At 42.5% G+C, this 16,760-nt stretch overlaps 1 protein-coding gene across 7 annotated transcripts in view; it reads right to left on the bottom strand.

Moving 5' to 3' along the window:
* GLIS2 (GLIS family zinc finger 2) overlaps positions 1-16,760 on the bottom strand; it is a 306,268-nt gene that overhangs the window by 59,076 nt on the left and 230,432 nt on the right. Inside the window, exon 1 of one of the 7 annotated variants that reach the window (XM_069646847.1) lies at positions 11,549-11,570. The exons of the other annotated variants lie outside the window; for them this stretch is intronic. The gene's annotated coding sequence lies outside the window, so the exon portion shown is untranslated. Of the gene's footprint in view, positions 1-11,548; positions 11,571-16,760 lie in introns of those variants that run through there. 7 annotated transcript variants of the gene reach the window in all.

The raw sequence follows: 16,760 nt of genomic DNA, 5'->3' as shown, positions 1-16,760 counted from the left end.
ATCCAACACATCTCACAGAGTCCATTCACAGTTGCTTCATGCATTGGGCGGTAAGGGAGTGGGTGTTGGTTCATGGGGTTACAATTGAGAGCATGTAGGTCAATAATAGCAGTCCATGTAGTGTCTAGACTTAGGGCCTCATCATGAGTTGGGCGGTATCCTGACTGGGATACTGCTCAACTTTATTTGCATTAGCCTCCCCCCCGTCCGGTGGTAATTACCGCTGGATCATCGGTTGGGACTCTTATTTTCAATTAAGTACAGAATATCAAGCTGCAAACCCACTGCATAATCTGTCCATAGCAAATCTAATTGCCCTTCCAATGGACTTTAAAGATACAAGACTCCATTCTTCCATCAATTTAAACTTGTCCATATTATGATTGTGAGTATTGGTGTGTACAGACTAATGTTTATTTTAGGATTGCTTGGGGGAGCTAATGCATTGGCACCAGAATTCTGCCATTTGATATTCTGTAATTAATGGAAAATACGAGTCCTGTGTCTACGAGGCTGACTGCTTACGGCAAGGGCCAGGTTCCAGTAATCGTAACAAGTACTATTATGGATAGACGATTAACTAGAACTGGTGTGTACAGACTAATGTGTGTTTTGGGAACGCTTGAGGAAGAAATGCATCGGCACCATAATCGAACGTAAAATTCAATAACAAATCGTCAGGAGTGACGTACATGGAAGCGTTTGTTTACATCTGCCCTCACACGCTATTGCGCGTGACATCATCACGCAAATTGATTCTTTTCCCCTGGCTTATCGCGGGAGGAACTCTCTGCTCCAGCCGAGAGGCTAACTGCACGGGATTGATCCCTGGATTGGAATCACCTAACAGGTAAAGACATAGCAATGCAGATTGTTACTTATACTTTGTTGTTTAGTTTGCATCTCTAATGACGAGGATATAGTGAGTCGCGCGTGTCATCTTAATTTGATTGATTTTATGTTGGATTGGATAGTCACTTCAAAGGGAACTGAATCTTGACTCATTAGGAAGTATGTCGAAAATAAAGGGAGATTATGCCCGTGAATATCATTTCATATCCCATATAGGTGGATGGGGTAAATGGAAGCCAGGATTTGGTGCTTGAATTCGACTCCATGTGTATATATACATTTGTTGTAGGAGTCAAACGGATTGAAATCACAACATATGGTTTATTAGAATATCATCTTTTATTCTGTATAGGTGGTTGAGGCTATTGGAAGCCAGGATCTGGTGCTTGAATTTGACTTCATAGAAATTGTTGGTGGTTAACAGATTGAGAATATTTTTTGATACTCCCTACAGGTCGGTAGGTCATAGCAATTTTATATTTATTTTAAATCCTTGTAATTCATGGAGCCTATAAGTTTAAATTTGGTCTTGCTCATAGATAAATAAGATAATGATTGATGAATAATACCACATTGGTCTGAAAGCTCATTTGGGTCATCTCTCAATCACTTTTCCACAACAGGAAAAGCAATAAACAAGTGTGCGGGTAAGCCCGGTTACAATCATCTTGCATGTGAATTCATCAGCACCTTTAACCAAGCTCGGCACATTATATTTATTCAGGTGATTATTTCACAATGAGTACTAACACTTAGGAAACACCTAGTCACACAATTGGGAAGGCCTAAACTACAAAATTGGGATTAGATATCACAACCATTAGATTTGACTTTGAGAGGATGGCTTCAAATGCTACAGTCACAATGGGGGCATAGAAAAATATTTTAGGGAAATTGTTCAATAATAAGATAGACTTAAGTCTATAATTATTTGAAGTATGGATAGAGGGAATATGCTATGTGGTTTTCTTTACGTTTTTGGCAACATTCTCTCCACTACCGTGAACTTACCACTCCATCCTGACCTGATGTTCGGCATAATATGGTATGGTCTTTTATTTGAATTAATTTGTTACAATTACACTCGTTGAAATTATGTTGGAATGCACATATTATTTATATATCTATTTTCTCTTATCGCCTGTGATTCATATATGTGATTTATGATTTGTTATTGTTATTGATGGGTGAATTTATAAACAGCCTTGAAAACGACCTATGGTTGAAACACGTGCCGGCTGTCTGCTACACAAGAAATTAAAAAGACATTATTTCAACCAACATTTGAAGTTATTTTTCTGGCATTTTAGGTGTCATCAGTGGACTTTTTTCAATATTCAGATTGGGTTAGAGCGCGAGACATCTTCCCATACTCATAATTTATCATGTAATTTGAATGCACTGTATTTGACAACATGTGGATCTGGCAAGTATACAATTTAACTTTACTTTATTTTTGTATTTTTGCATTTTCAAAATGTACATTTTTTTTAAAAGAATGGATATCTAAAATTACACACTACATGAGCAAGTTAAGCGTCTCAACATGGCATAACCCAAATGAATGAGCAATGCGTGACGTTAAGTCTAAATACGATTCGCTAAGCATGAGATGGTGAGATCATTCACAAGATGATAAATCATATAGACGATCAACATTTACAACAGAAGTCTAATTGTACAAATTGGGATTCCTATTAGTAAATAATGCATTAACCTAAACAGCACTCAGTGATTACACTCAGAGTCCTGAATATCGCAGTGCCCTGACCTAGGATGGCAGCCTGTGTCCTTAACAAGCGGCCATCTTGTCAGGCTTGTCTTGACTACACCATGATCCCCATAGCAACATTGTTTACATATGGTAACAAGCTGCAGCAGATGGATTTATACCCGCTGCACTGCTACAGCGCACGCTATTACGCTCACATATTAGAGGTAAGAAAGAAGCAGGGAGTGAACACACGGAGATCGCATTATATGATACTTGGAGATTATTAATGGAAATGTACTTTGACAGACAAAGCATGCGAGTGGTCAGCGTTAGACGCAATGATCGTGAAGCCACAGGTCAGTGATTGCCTTACTTGACCAGCCCTCAACGCTTTCTACACACACAGTATTTGCTTATGGTGGCACACAAGATAATATAAAACGCATTCTATACGATGACTAGCAACTTAGTGACACACTAATCACACAACCGCAATGACCCAAAGGTGACGGATTCACACGTCGAAAGGAGTAGGGGGCGCACGAACGTTATCTGTCTAGACAAGCATTAGCCAAACCATAATACGAACAGGAATTAAGCGCAAATCGCATTTATAAACACAAGTACAATGTCTAATGAAGAAACTGACAGATATTCTTTGTGTTTATTTTTTCTCATACATGTTTTCTCTCACGTGTTTGTACGTTTTGTGGACGTCCACTTTTCAGTCATGATTTGTTCCATTATTATATAATGGAATGCCTGCGTTGATATAATCATTTGTTTAAATGATCTTACCTGTATGCATATGCGTACTTAGGCCCTGACTTTTGGGATGCCATGCACATCTCATTGTACTGTTTGCTTTATGTGTATTCTTCAAAGTTTTATTGATGGATAATACCATCATTATATTAAATGTGTGTGTGTCTGATGCTGATTCTTGATCAGGTGAAAACAAAAGGCCCTGAAGAAGGACTGCTATATCCGAAATGCATAGGCCATGACTTGCATTTGCAATTAAATGTATATCTACGCAATAAAACGTATATACCAATTCAATCTCTAGCATTAATTATTTAAGAAGAAAACAAGAAAAAATAATAAGATTGAATTACCTTTACGACTAAACAAGCAAACACTCAGTGGGTAATAGGGTGTGCTGCCCACACCGAAGGCTAATTAGCCTATGTCTTCTTTCCTTACTAGCATGTGACTATCACATTGGCGATGTTGAAGTCTGTATAAATCTTGAAGTATTGGAGACAATTGTGCAATATCTCAAGTTGTCCCATGCCAGGTGGAAATGATCAACTAGTCTTGGCATTTGGGCATAAGTAATATGGCCACTTAAAACAAAAAACCACCAAGAGCTATATAAAAATTACGCCTACTAAAACAAAAACGGACGTTCCAAATTTAAGGACCCCCTTGCGATTGGAAGATTTCTGCATGGCCCGATAGAGAAAATAGAAAGGACAATTGTACAAAATCTTCCATTACCAGCTCCACCGATTCAGGCAAAGGAAAAAACAGCTCCGCTCAAGCAACTATGGACTTGGAATCCGAAAGCTTTAACATCTCATTTACGGAAGTAGCAATGCGAATCTCCTCATCACCCAGATCGAAACGACGACTTTACAGTTCTTCAAAAATCATTAAAGAGGGTGGTGAGGTGTGGTTCCTGGAACACACACGGTTTCCGATATCTGATGGTAGCAGGGAGGGGTGGACCAGGGTGCCTTCGATATACTGTGCCTTCAGGAAACTTGGCTGACCGAAAAACCTATACCCGACGGTTATGATCTAGTCCTTTCATCGGCTCAAAAAGGAGCCCAAGGCCGTCCCTCCTCAGGCCTTACAACTGTGATCCGCTCGGAAAGCGGCTTCCATCTGCAACAAACTTTAGTTGTAAACCTGTTCTTGCTGGCAATACCAGTAAGTTGGGGGCAACAAATAGAAAACACAGACAAGTTGTTCGCCACTCAAAGAATTATTATAAATACCTATTGGAATCCTCAAGTTCTAGACAACAAGACTTTCCTTAGGATGCTGGAAAAAACTATTGATGACGCATATGTGGAACACAAAGTTACACATATAATTATTTGTGGCGACATGAATGCAACTTGCATGAGTATGGAGATACAGGGAGCTGGAAATGAACCAAAAACTCCAGTTGAAGTAAGATGAGTGTTGCTGACAAATCTGTGACCTTGAGAGAGTTTCTCAATTTAGATGCTCTATTTACCAACATGGGAGAGAGACAAATTTCATGCGACAATTGATTACATGTTTGCATCTATAGCTCTTAGTGACGTAGTAACTTTGTTTGAGGTCATGAAGACCAAATCGAGCGACCATAACCTATTGTCCCTCTCATGGTCGTCGTCTTTTGCACGAAAATCAAAAATGAATATGCAACTGGAAAGTAACATTCAAGGTACTCGCCTGAAGTTGAGTGCGAGAAACATATTAGAACTCACTAAAAATTATAGCGATGCAAAAGGGGCCAGTGACCTTACCAGGAATTCAACTACTACTGACTATCAACCTTTGCCCATCGCTTATAAGATCAATGCGAATAAAGAAAGATTTTTGATAAAACCTAAAAACCACACCTTTGACAAAATCTTGGTAAAGAAAAGACATGCACTTTGAAAAATCAAAAGACAAGTGCGGGGTTCTAATAACCAAACAAACAGAGCCAAGTTGCACGACGCGACAAAGAAATATAAGTCCTGGGTCAAAAGTCATCACCTCGTTATGTATCAACAAGACTCGAAGGAGATGCTGAAGAAGGTGTGCGGCCAGAATCCACGAGAATTTTGGTCTCTTATAAGATCTGTTGAGACTCCAGTGGAAGATGACCTTTTAAACAGCATTGGCGAAATAACTTGGGTGAAGTACCTCAAAACCGCATTCCTCCGAGTACCAACTAGTATGGTGCCGACGCAAAGTGAGTCTAACACCGCGTGGGCCGAATTGGGCGACAGAGAACTAATTGAAGACATGATCCGAAAGCTGAAACCATCAACAGCCCTGGGCCCAGGCAGGATAACTAATATTGACTTTAAAAGGCATCCAAAGGAATGGGCACCTTTTATTAGTGCCGTCTTTGATAGGTGCACCGCGTCAAAGTCAATACCATCATCTTGAACCTGATCCATAGTGGTTCCAATTTTCAAAAAGGGTAGCAAAAAAGACCAGAGAAATTATCGTCCCATTACATTATTAGACGTTATTGGGGAGGTCTTCGGCTCCCTTTTACTGTCATGCTTCCAACTATGGGCAAGTAAAGCGCCCTGTGCCGATCCTCTCCAAACGGGATTCATAAAAAATATTGGGACCTAGGCAATCATCATGCCCCTGAGCATACTCAAAAACAAGATCTTGGAAAGGGGTCCCAGGGTTTTCATTGCGTTTATTGACCTGGCTCAAGCGTTTGACCAGGTCAATCAAGAAAAACTCTGGGGGAAATTAACTTCTTGGAATTGTCCTTCAGAAATCTTAAACCCGATCAGAGCTCTACATACTAACATCAGAATGAGAGTACGCCTGAGTCAGCAAGGTTTGCTGTCTGAAGAGATAGCTACGACAAGAGGAGTCAAACAAGGTTGTCCTCTTGCCGCTGCACTTTTCTTAGCATATTTGGGAGACTTCAAGGATACAGAGGAAAGCGTGAGATTGTTTACACCAACGTTGGGACAAATGTAAACAACTTGTCTACTGTACGTTGACGACATGATTCTAATAGATCATACCCCATTGGTCTTCAGCGACAATTGGAGAATCTGTCAAAATACATCAACTCTAATAATTTAGAGATTAATAAAGTGAAGACCAAAGTCATGTCATTGGAAACATCTTGCACAAGATTTGAAAAATTCAAATGGTTCCTTGAAGGATCCCAAATAGAAAAAGTGCCTAATTTTAAGTACCTCGGAGTGACTCTCGACAGCACAAAATTGGAAGCCTATATGCAACAAGTTCTCCAGGAGAAAACGAGAAAGCTTACATCTCAAACTAGGGCGTTGGATAAAAAATGTGGCTGCTTTTCTCTACTTCCAGTCATCAGCTTCTACAGAGCAAAATGTGTTCCGTCAATAACATATGGAGTACAAACGATGCCGAACATTCCGAATAAATATGGCTCTTACTGGAAGGTTATTTCTGGAGATCTGTTGTCAGCCTGCCTAAATCAACTTCCATGATCCTGATCAGACAAGAACTAAGCCTCCTGTGATTTCAAGCAACGGTTGAGCGAAATAGTATGATGCTCTATAGGAAAACCTTGCTGGAAAATTGACTGCATATATTCAACATGATCCAACTAGAAAGTATGGGAGGTTGTTGCAAGATGCTCAATCAGTGGAAGCTGGAAAATAAGAACAAGCTGTCGGAAATACAAAGTTCTGAAGAACAAATGATTGAGAACCCAATGAAGGTAACAAGGCAAATTGAAGAACTAGACTGGATACTTTAGATACAGCAGCAAAATATAAACTATCATCTCATTTACCAAGTCAGACAAGGAAATTAAACTGTGCGCAGGAATTTTTGAAGAGATTTCAGAATAAATCTTTAAGAAACATCTTTCTAAGAGCACGTCTTAACCTTCTGGAAACCAATGAAAATTTTAGCGATCAGAGGCCTTTCAAGCTCCTATAAGTGCCGCTTTTGTGAGGGCAAAGAGCAGATCGAAACCATAAGACATTTGCTGCTGACATGCCCTGGTACGGAGAACACAAGAGCGAGTTACTTGAGGCCGTTCTTCGCTCCTTCATTTATTTTTGAAGACATTTTGTGGTGGGAGAAACTCATCAGCAGAGACAAGACCAAATGGGTAACAGCGACGGCCCAAATAATTAAATATTTTTTAACAAACACCGAGCGACTCAAAAGTGCTGATCTCCAACTGATAAAGGACTTTGTTTACAGAAACTGTAGATTTATGAAACTTAGAATGCATGAACTTTCATTTTTCACAACCTTGTAAAAATCGCTAATCCGATTCAATCAAGTAAATAAAAAAATATATGGCATTCTTGTAGTCTTGTATTTATATAGTGTATAGGGATCCAACATTGTGTGTGCTAAAATCCCCAGAGCTGACAATATGATTTTAGAGCTCTGTTTCAGTATAATCTCATGAAATAAAAGTCTGAATGAAGCAATTGGCCAAAGAAAACTCTGGCAGCGGTTTGCCTGATTTACACACCTAATGGTTATTTTACAGGCAGATTGTGTTTATGCAGGAGAAGGAAAAGAACGTACCTATTTATGTATGTATAGCATGTATATAGCGCAAACCTAACTAGGAAGCAAAGGAGCACCTTACAGAAAACTGGGCTTGACATTAAGCTTGCATAAGCATGCGCTAAAAGCAGCTGTAGGGTATCCAGCATTAGCCAGTTATTAGGAGCTTCCACTGGGGAATGAGGAGCTAGTACATAGCGCTCCATACATCTAACTTCCACATAAGATACAAACATATGTATGACCCCCCTTATGCTTTAAATGATGTATAGATGGGCCCTAATGTTTATAGATTGTCCCAAATGCACAGAGTTAAATTCAAAAGGGTGTGTATGTTTGGCATCCATTGGCTTGGGGAGCCAGAACTAGCTCCTGGTAGCTGTTGGTGCCAAGCTAACCAGCCTGTTCTGGGCTACAAGCAGGAGCTAAATAGCTCCCAGCTCCTCTCAATTTCAAACCCTGCAGAAAGGGTATAAATTACAAAGAGGGAACGACTCAGAGCTTGTGGGTTGTCAGCAATTTAGAGGATTTATCTCATTGGTCCATATTTACATTTATGTTGCTCTTCTGGAATCTTATGGGGACCTGTATGCATACCTTTGATTTCTGGCAGGGTCCTTTTTGCATGTGATCCTTATATAGTTGATCATACCAGTACCATTTATTGGGGTAGTAGTAACCTATTGTTTGCAACAAAATTAAGTTAGCTGATACAACTCAAACATTCTCCTAATCAGGAGAACACACAAAAGAAAAAACTTAATTTAAAGATATATCTCTCTTCGTTTACGGGGCTACTGCCCTAAGCGCAGATGTATATGGTGCAATCCAACCCTGGAGTAGAATTCTAGCTACACCAGTAGGCTACTTTTAATCCCATTCTATGAAGCCTGCAACGTGCTCGCCTTGGAAGCAAGATGGCACAAAGCAACACAGGTTCGATCCCCGGGTCCGCGCTTAGAAACCTCTGGGTATTTAAGCGCGTTATAAATACGCAACTAGGGCAAAAAAATAAAATTACGCAAAAAAAAACATTCCTGTAACAGCGCCTCGCTGCCCGCGGGCTGTGTGAGCGCTTTAAAAATTAAAAATAAATAAATAAAATATAAGAGCGTAGAATAAATACACAGAACGAATAGACATAACATGCTTGTAAACTAAATTCCCTCGTTTCTGCCCTGCTTAATGCCGTTGATATACCTCTACAGCGCTGAGACACCTTTGTTGCGCTCTATAAAACTCTGATGATATAACATCACATCTTGAGATTGTCAACACAGAAAGGTTATGTGCCCGATGGGGGTGTATCAGTTAAGAATAGAGGGGAGTTTTAAGAAGATTCATTTAACGGCGTAAATGTTTCGACTATATTCGAAACAAGTACTTTTAAAAAAAACAACTTGTACAATCTTTTTTTTATCATGACAAGTCATTCATAAAAGCGTTTGCTTCTGAACAAAAGTGGGAAACTGACTCCCTGAAAAAGGGTGCTTGTGGTCAGCCTGCCCTTTGGCCATCACCTGGACAAACATGCAAAGGTCATTCCCAAGGCATAGCCTCTTCACTTAGCCCCTTTAAGAGCTCCTAGTTCTGCCAAGAATGCCGAAATCCTGACAGAGGCCCTGAACTCTCTGACCTCGCACCCTTTCATCTGTAAGCAGCTTCAATCCAGGGTGGCCAGCTGTGACACTCCCGCCCAAAAGCCTAAATGCCAAGGTGAGCCTGAGGGGACGAAGAAGAGAACAACAGAGCAGCTATGGGCGGTCTTAGTGCCTGAGCGGAAGTGCCCCCTTTGAAGGTTCTGCTGGTTCAGTAAATTCACTAGAAGAGGCAGGGGCGTTTCCTTTAGTAGGCAGATGTGTGAGGCTCGCAGTGCTCGAAAAGTGCATACTAGACTCTTGTACGGATGCCCAAATTAGGTTTAAAGAGAAAAGATTCATGTTGGGTTGTGGTAGGGAAAGTGGTATGTTGTTGCACATGTTATGGGGGTTGTTTCAGAGTCAGTGACTTTTGGGGGGAAGTGTTGGACATATTGGATGTGATATTAAATATGACCTTTTCCTGGTCGCCTCCCCAGGTACTTTTGCTATCAAATAGTGGGAGATGTATGATTGCCCAGAGATTTGAATATTGGATCAACAAAGCCTTGGCTACGGCGGCTAAGCAAGTCTTGAGAGTATGGAAGACTAGGAAAAAGCAGAGGATGGAGGACTGGTTGGCCGACTTACAGTTTTTATCCAGTTATGAGAAGTTTATGCTCATGAAACAAAATCTGGAGGACTTTTACTTGGAAATGTAAGTGCCCTTGTACGGCTAAGGGAGGGTCTCTGTTTTGGGTTATGAGTGGGAACTTGGTGGAGGGAGGGAGAGAGGGAGAGACTAACTACATGTGCCAGATTATGGAATTATGTTTTGTTTAGGGATGATTGCTGTTGATAAATGATCGCTGTGTTATACTGTTGAGATGTTTTTATAGCTTGTTTGAAGAAACTATTGTCATGGCTGCTAGCTAGTGAATTTCTTGGGAGAAAACCACTAGTGCTTTTAAAAAGGCCGCCAGCCCTACAGGTCTCTTCAAGCCTAGTTGGAGTAGCAACACCCAAAAGTCAGTGTTGCGGAACAAGACAGTGACATGTCATGAAACTGTAATGTGATGTAAAGAAAAGTATCTACTGCCGTCACTATGGGTGGGTATATCCACTCACTCAAACCGAAGCCCACCCCAAGCCACAGGGTCAGTGATCGATTGTTCACAGTATTAACCCCTTCTTTGCACTCCAACTCATAAAAGAGAGAAATGGAGAGCCTAGGCCAGCGTTCGCTTGTGCGGACTGTGTATTCACCCGGCCGAGCACCACAGGGACCCCAGTATAACCCGAATATTTTCAAAGCAAATGGGTAGGGGGAGCATGTTTGCCACCTATAGCCCATCCCGTTCTCATACAAGGGTGTGCACCACGATTTTGTAGAATCGCGGACATGAAGAGAAAGCAAGAACTACAGAAGGAGAGACAGACAAGGTGCAAACAACGGGACACAGAGAGTGAGAAAGACAGGGACATAAGCTTTGAAACACTTGTGTCTAGGTGCGTTATAAATGACATATCATATCATAAATAGCAAGTCAGACAACTAGTGCAAATAGAGAATCCCACAAATAAAGGGCCACAGATGGGCACAAAAAGACAAATATTAAGACACATGTGCTGTGACACAAAGAGGGGACCCCAGATGGAGAGGGAAACAACCCAAATAGACTATGGGGGTCATCAGGAGTTGGGTGGAGCAGTAAAAATGCGGCAGTAACGTTAATACCGCCGCATTACCCACCACCCAATCCCAAGTTTGGGCAGAAAGTGAGAGGTTTACCTACATTTTTTTGCTGGAGGTAAAAACCTCCCGTTTCTGCCCATTTTCGGCGCTATTAGCGCAGCACTAATTGCACTGTCGCAAATAGTGGCTGAGAAAGCCCCATTGGGCCCAATGAGAGCAAAGGACGTCACAAAGTGAGGATGAACAGCAGAGATCGAGTTAAAAGGTCAAAGGAGACCGAAAAATTGGAAAGGGAAGCCTGTGATAAAAACGATACACAGCAAGCGTGAAAGAGTGACCAGAGGAGATGGGGCATGAACGAAAAAGCCTATTACTGACGGGGAAGCTTTGTAATGCCATGCAAAGTGTTTGGCCAACGTAACACTTTCTAGCTCAGGGACGCAAACTCACGTGCAAAGCTCCCACACTATCAGCCGCGGTGGCGAGCACCTGCTCTTTTTCCATTTCGAGCACTGGAGTACACGCGTCAAGAGTAGAAGCATGAACGCGCGGGAACTCGTGTGGCCAGGCTTTACAGAGCAGGGCTTCTCTGCACTCTCTTCTGACAGGTACCCACCCCCGGACACCCTCCTTGGGGCGGGAGCTGCGGGGCTGATCTTCTCCGAGGAGGGCCGTCACATCACAATGGGGCCTGCGATGGCCGAGCGCTGTGTGGGGCCTGGACGGGAAAGATAAGTCGAGCCAGATGAGTGGGCGAAGGGCCTGGAGGAATAAGGTTTGAAAGCACTGCAGCTGCCGCTGTCCCCTGAAGGGAGGGGCTGCTTCCTGACACAGCCCACCATATCCTGCCCCCCCTAACGTGGGCGGCAGGGGACAGACAAGTGTACGCGGACTTGTGCTCTCATATGCAGCCACGAGGTCTCGCGCCAAGAGCAGGGGCCTCGCTCCGGAAAATTATGAAAATCCCACCAACATAACAGAGACTGCCTGGGAATATGGCCACAAATTTAAAGTACATCATCATCATCATGGCAGTCACGAGTCTGGAACTAAAAATAAAGCACACCCAAAAACAGACCTTCGCAGTCTTTACATGATCCAACACATTGTTGTAGAGAAATGGGCACAGAAATCTTGAGGCAACAGACAGGCACACATAAGTACCAACTTAGAGCCTGGGGCCATCACTTTTTCCTCCTTGAAGTATTTCTGGACTGCAGTCTGCCCACTTCACCCTGAGGGTCTTCACCCCAACCCCCACCTCCAGTCCCATTTCTCTATGCACGGCATCTTGCTCTATCCTACTGCTGGACTGAGCTCCTTTGTGGCAGTGCCTACTTAGGAGTTTCCATCCAACAGTTATCCTGATTTTCCACCTGACCTACAGGATTGCCCCCTGTTCCCAGACTTGTGCTGGACCTACGAGGCTGCGGCGTCAAGAGCCAGGGACCCGTCCACCCCTATCGGGTATTAAGTGCAGCAGAAGCCAGAGTACCCTCTGTTTTGTAAAGTAAGGTATTGGTACCTTGGCGGCAATAGACTCAAGTTCTCATAAATAGTTTCCGAATTATTGCAAATAAATACCGCTTTCTTCCCTTGCCACAGAATGTGCGACCAGGTGCAGGTCAATGGATAATTAACTGCTACAGCTGATGAGCAAAGCAAAAGACCCCCTCAGATGTACAATGCAGTGTTGTCAGTGAAGCTACATTGGTGCTCTTTAATAAAGAAAGATGGGAAATGAGATTTTCAAACGTGCAACGACACCTGCCCCGCTGTATCGATTTTTTTAGAGACACTAATATTAGGGGGAGAGCAATTTGCTTATGCACCAGTGCAACTTCAAGTACAGCAGTGCAACTCATGCGAGCACACGGGTTCCAAAGGACCGATACCACAAATACCAGGCGTGGTTAACTTGCATTAACAGAACATTTTAGAATGCTTGAACATGCCGCCACAGTTATGTGTGATGTGTATGCAAAATGAAAACAGTTATAAGACCATCAACCAAGGAACATATTTAATTGCAGAGACAATGCACACTACGCTCCCCTGCTCACCACATGAATGCTGAATTTACATTTGCTGTACATAAATGAAGGGGAAGACTGTGGGGCCGTAATGGACCTGCCTGTGAAGTGCGTGCCAGCATCAGTAATGCAGGTATCTGAGGAGCCATTCGACATCCAGCCCTCAGTTATTGATGTCCCCATCCAGAATAGTTCCACTGTGCTGCATGTGTTTTCTGTGTATTTAGCAACAGAGGGGTTCAGGTGTATAGCTATAGTCTGACGATTCATGAGGCACCAAGATTAGACAAATGCCCAACTAGGTACAGTGTGTGAAGTAAGAAAAAAATACCATATATGGCAAGGCAGCCCAGAACAAATCAGTTTATGCTGGGAAGAACATATCTTCTGCTTTGTATGTACAAGAGGGCCCACCAGTCAGGCTAAAGGGCTGCATGCAGGAAGGGGTGCCACTGCCAAGGGTCACAAGTCCGTCTGGTGGAACATATTCCGTTCGGATTAAATGTAACGTCTATCCCTTCATTGGCTGCCTATCAATGCCAGGGTTAAATTTAAAGCATTTTGGTTGATTCACTGTGCATTGAATGGTAAAGGATGTTTAGCCATTCAGGAGAAGCTTCACAGCTATATCCCAGGCCGGACTCCGAGATCCACCAATGCAGCATTTCTACACGTGCCCAAATGAAGAAAGGAGCGGCTAGGTGGCAGGGCCTTTTCTGTGGCTGGGCCTAGGCTCTGGAACTTGCTGCCTTACCAGCTTAGAACTGCTGCAGGTTTTGTATTCTTTAAACAAAGGCTGAAAACTTCCCTTTTCACGTGAGTGGGCCTTTCGGTCTTTCCCGGTATTGATGCCTTCAGTGACAGTGCGCTATAGAAGAAACAGATTGATTGACAAGCAGTTATCAGCTAAAGTCCTGTGGCTGAAGCATGCCCTCCGTTTCCCCTGGATCACCGCGTTTAACCTCAGCAGATCAGGGAAGACTGTCAATGGCAACACTCTGGGCCCCCCTATGTCCCAAGCCCATGCCACAAACCACGAGTAAACTTATGGAATAGTCCAGTGGCCTGCAACATAAACTCTGCAGACGACTCCCATTATGCCCTTACCATTGTCTAAGCTGGCTAGGACTGATGTGTTTGTTAGAATAAAAAAACTAGCGAGCCAATGGTTACAGATCCCTGGTCTAGTCTATCACACATGCTCAGACCACAAAATAGTCAAAGGATTAGCTCATCCCTCGCCTCAGCTCCTGCTCTTTACACACTTCAATATTCACAGCCCGAAAGGTGGGGATGTCAAACGCCTCAGACAGTCATAGCTTCCTCACGTACAGTCATAGCTGACTGCGCTGTTTTATACCTCCTTGCCAGCCCTCCTCTGAGACCAAGCAAAACAAATGAGATGTCTAAAATAATGGGATAAAATGGTGAATTGTTTTGAAAAAAGTAGGTAAAAAACTGCAAAGTTTGAAAATGTTTTTTTAGGGGAACTCATGAAAGAATACGATATATGCAAGTCACCAACAGTGCACAGGAGTATTTGTCAACACTTTTTCATGATGCCTTTTCCCACAGTATACATATATATCAGTATAAAAATACATTGTCATGATGGCTGTGCCCAGACATTTCCATGTAGGCAGCACCAATATCTGCAAGCATTCCCATATCAAAGCATACTCATGTGAGTGTTAAGCATAATCCCAGTAAGGAAACTATAAGAAAAACACGTCCATGCTAGCTCGGTATAGAATATATAAAGGGAAGGTCGCGTCTCTAGTTTCTGGACCAACAAGAAACATTCTGTTCAAAATCCAACGTACTTAAACAATGGCTAGATACACGCTTGGGTATTACAACATCTACTTTAATACTTTCATAAAAATATTGCAATTATGGTTAAATCATAAGATCACAGGCTCTTACATGTGACAAAATATATTAACATTCATCCCTTGCCCAAGAACAAAGATACAAACAGTTATTCCTGGGACACAATACACAGTTTAAAACCAACACATTGGTATCAATCTGTGTTTTATAGCTTGGTAAGTATCCCCATGTAAGGACATATTACTCCTGGCATTGCCAGTAAAAGGCCATGCCACAATAAGAAAACATGTCAAGTCTGGCTGCACCAATATAGGCCAGTCTCGCTGCATAAGTACACTCATCATATTGGCTTTACCCTTGATAAATAACTGCAATGCCACATCAGAAAACATATTCAGACTCATTACAAGTAGGTTGGAATTGCTAGCTATTAACACTAATCGTGTTTGCTTTCCTCTTGATGGCCAATAAAATATGCCCTGCCACAGTAACAAAATATATCCAGAATGGCCCACCAAAGTAGGCCAGTCTTGCCACATAATAACAAAGTCTGCATCAAGAGGAAAGCAAACATTAAACATGTTTGCTTTCCTCTTGATGCCCACTGAAACATTCCATACCACAGTAACACAATGCATACAGACTGGCCCACCAATGTAGACCAGTCTTGCCACGTAATAATAATAATGTTTGCTTTACTCTTCCTGGCTATGAAAACAAGCAATGTCCTGGCTGATACCTCGCCCCATCCCTCTCCACCCCCATAGACAATCAGAGGCAGGACCTTTCCCGGCACACACACATGCACACCTTCAAACACATTAATTTATTAATTCTCTCATTCACACACACACACACATACTACAGACACTCTCTCATTCACTTGCACACACTGACAGATACAAACGCTTGCATGCACGCATACATACAATATTGAAATATACATTCTATCCTTACATGCAGCCCCCGAGTCCAGACACTGCCTTTCACAGAGGCCCTTAGACTCCCACACAGCACGAAAGGGAACCAAGAAGAAGAGAGCTTCCTGAGGGTATGAGCGGTGAAGCATGAGTGCCCCCTGAACGCCACCTAACAAGGCCTTAATGTGTGGAGAGGTGTCAAGCAAAACGCCTCTGGCCTTGCAAGGCCCAATGGGCACATGCAATGGGAATTTAAACTGTAAAAGGGAAACCACGTTTCCCTTTGACGGTTAAAGCCAGCCCAGGGGCTTTGGCTCGCCCATAATGGGTGACAGGCAGGTCGGTGCCCCCTTGCCTTTTATGGACAAGCCACCCCTGAACAGTATACACCCATCACCATCAGTCCGCATTAATTCCCAACTACATTCATCTATCTAACCCATCACTCAACCGTGATCACAACAGCTTCATTCAACTATCTCCATCCCACCACATCGCCGACCAGTCATCCCTCCAATTCTCAAAAACAGGCTTGCTTTCTCAACTGCCCAGATGCAAGCATTCTCTACCATCACCTATGCAAAGATGTGCTTAAAAAAATCTACTCATAAACAGAGCTAAGTAAACAGACACCTATGATACGCCCTTCTCAAGGTCAGATCTACAATAAGACACAGGCATGAAATCTAAAACGTAATTTCTCTCCACAAAAATGTCTGTCTTTCCCTGAAAGGAACATGGCTTATCCCCAGCACCAGCTCCATGTTAGCCACCCTAACTCCTCCACACAAATCCAGGCAGTTTCCAAAGAGTTTAATTTTGAAACTCTGAATTTGGCACTTTACCTCCAAATATTGGAGAATTTACAAGTGATTT

The sequence above is a fragment of the Ambystoma mexicanum genome, chromosome 2q (genome assembly GCF_040938575.1).
Source record: "Ambystoma mexicanum isolate Mex_15411 chromosome 2q, UKY_AmexF1_1, whole genome shotgun sequence".
Classification (NCBI taxonomy): Eukaryota; Metazoa; Chordata; class Amphibia; order Caudata; family Ambystomatidae; genus Ambystoma; species Ambystoma mexicanum.
This window is presented reverse-complemented; position numbering and strand designations above follow the sequence as displayed.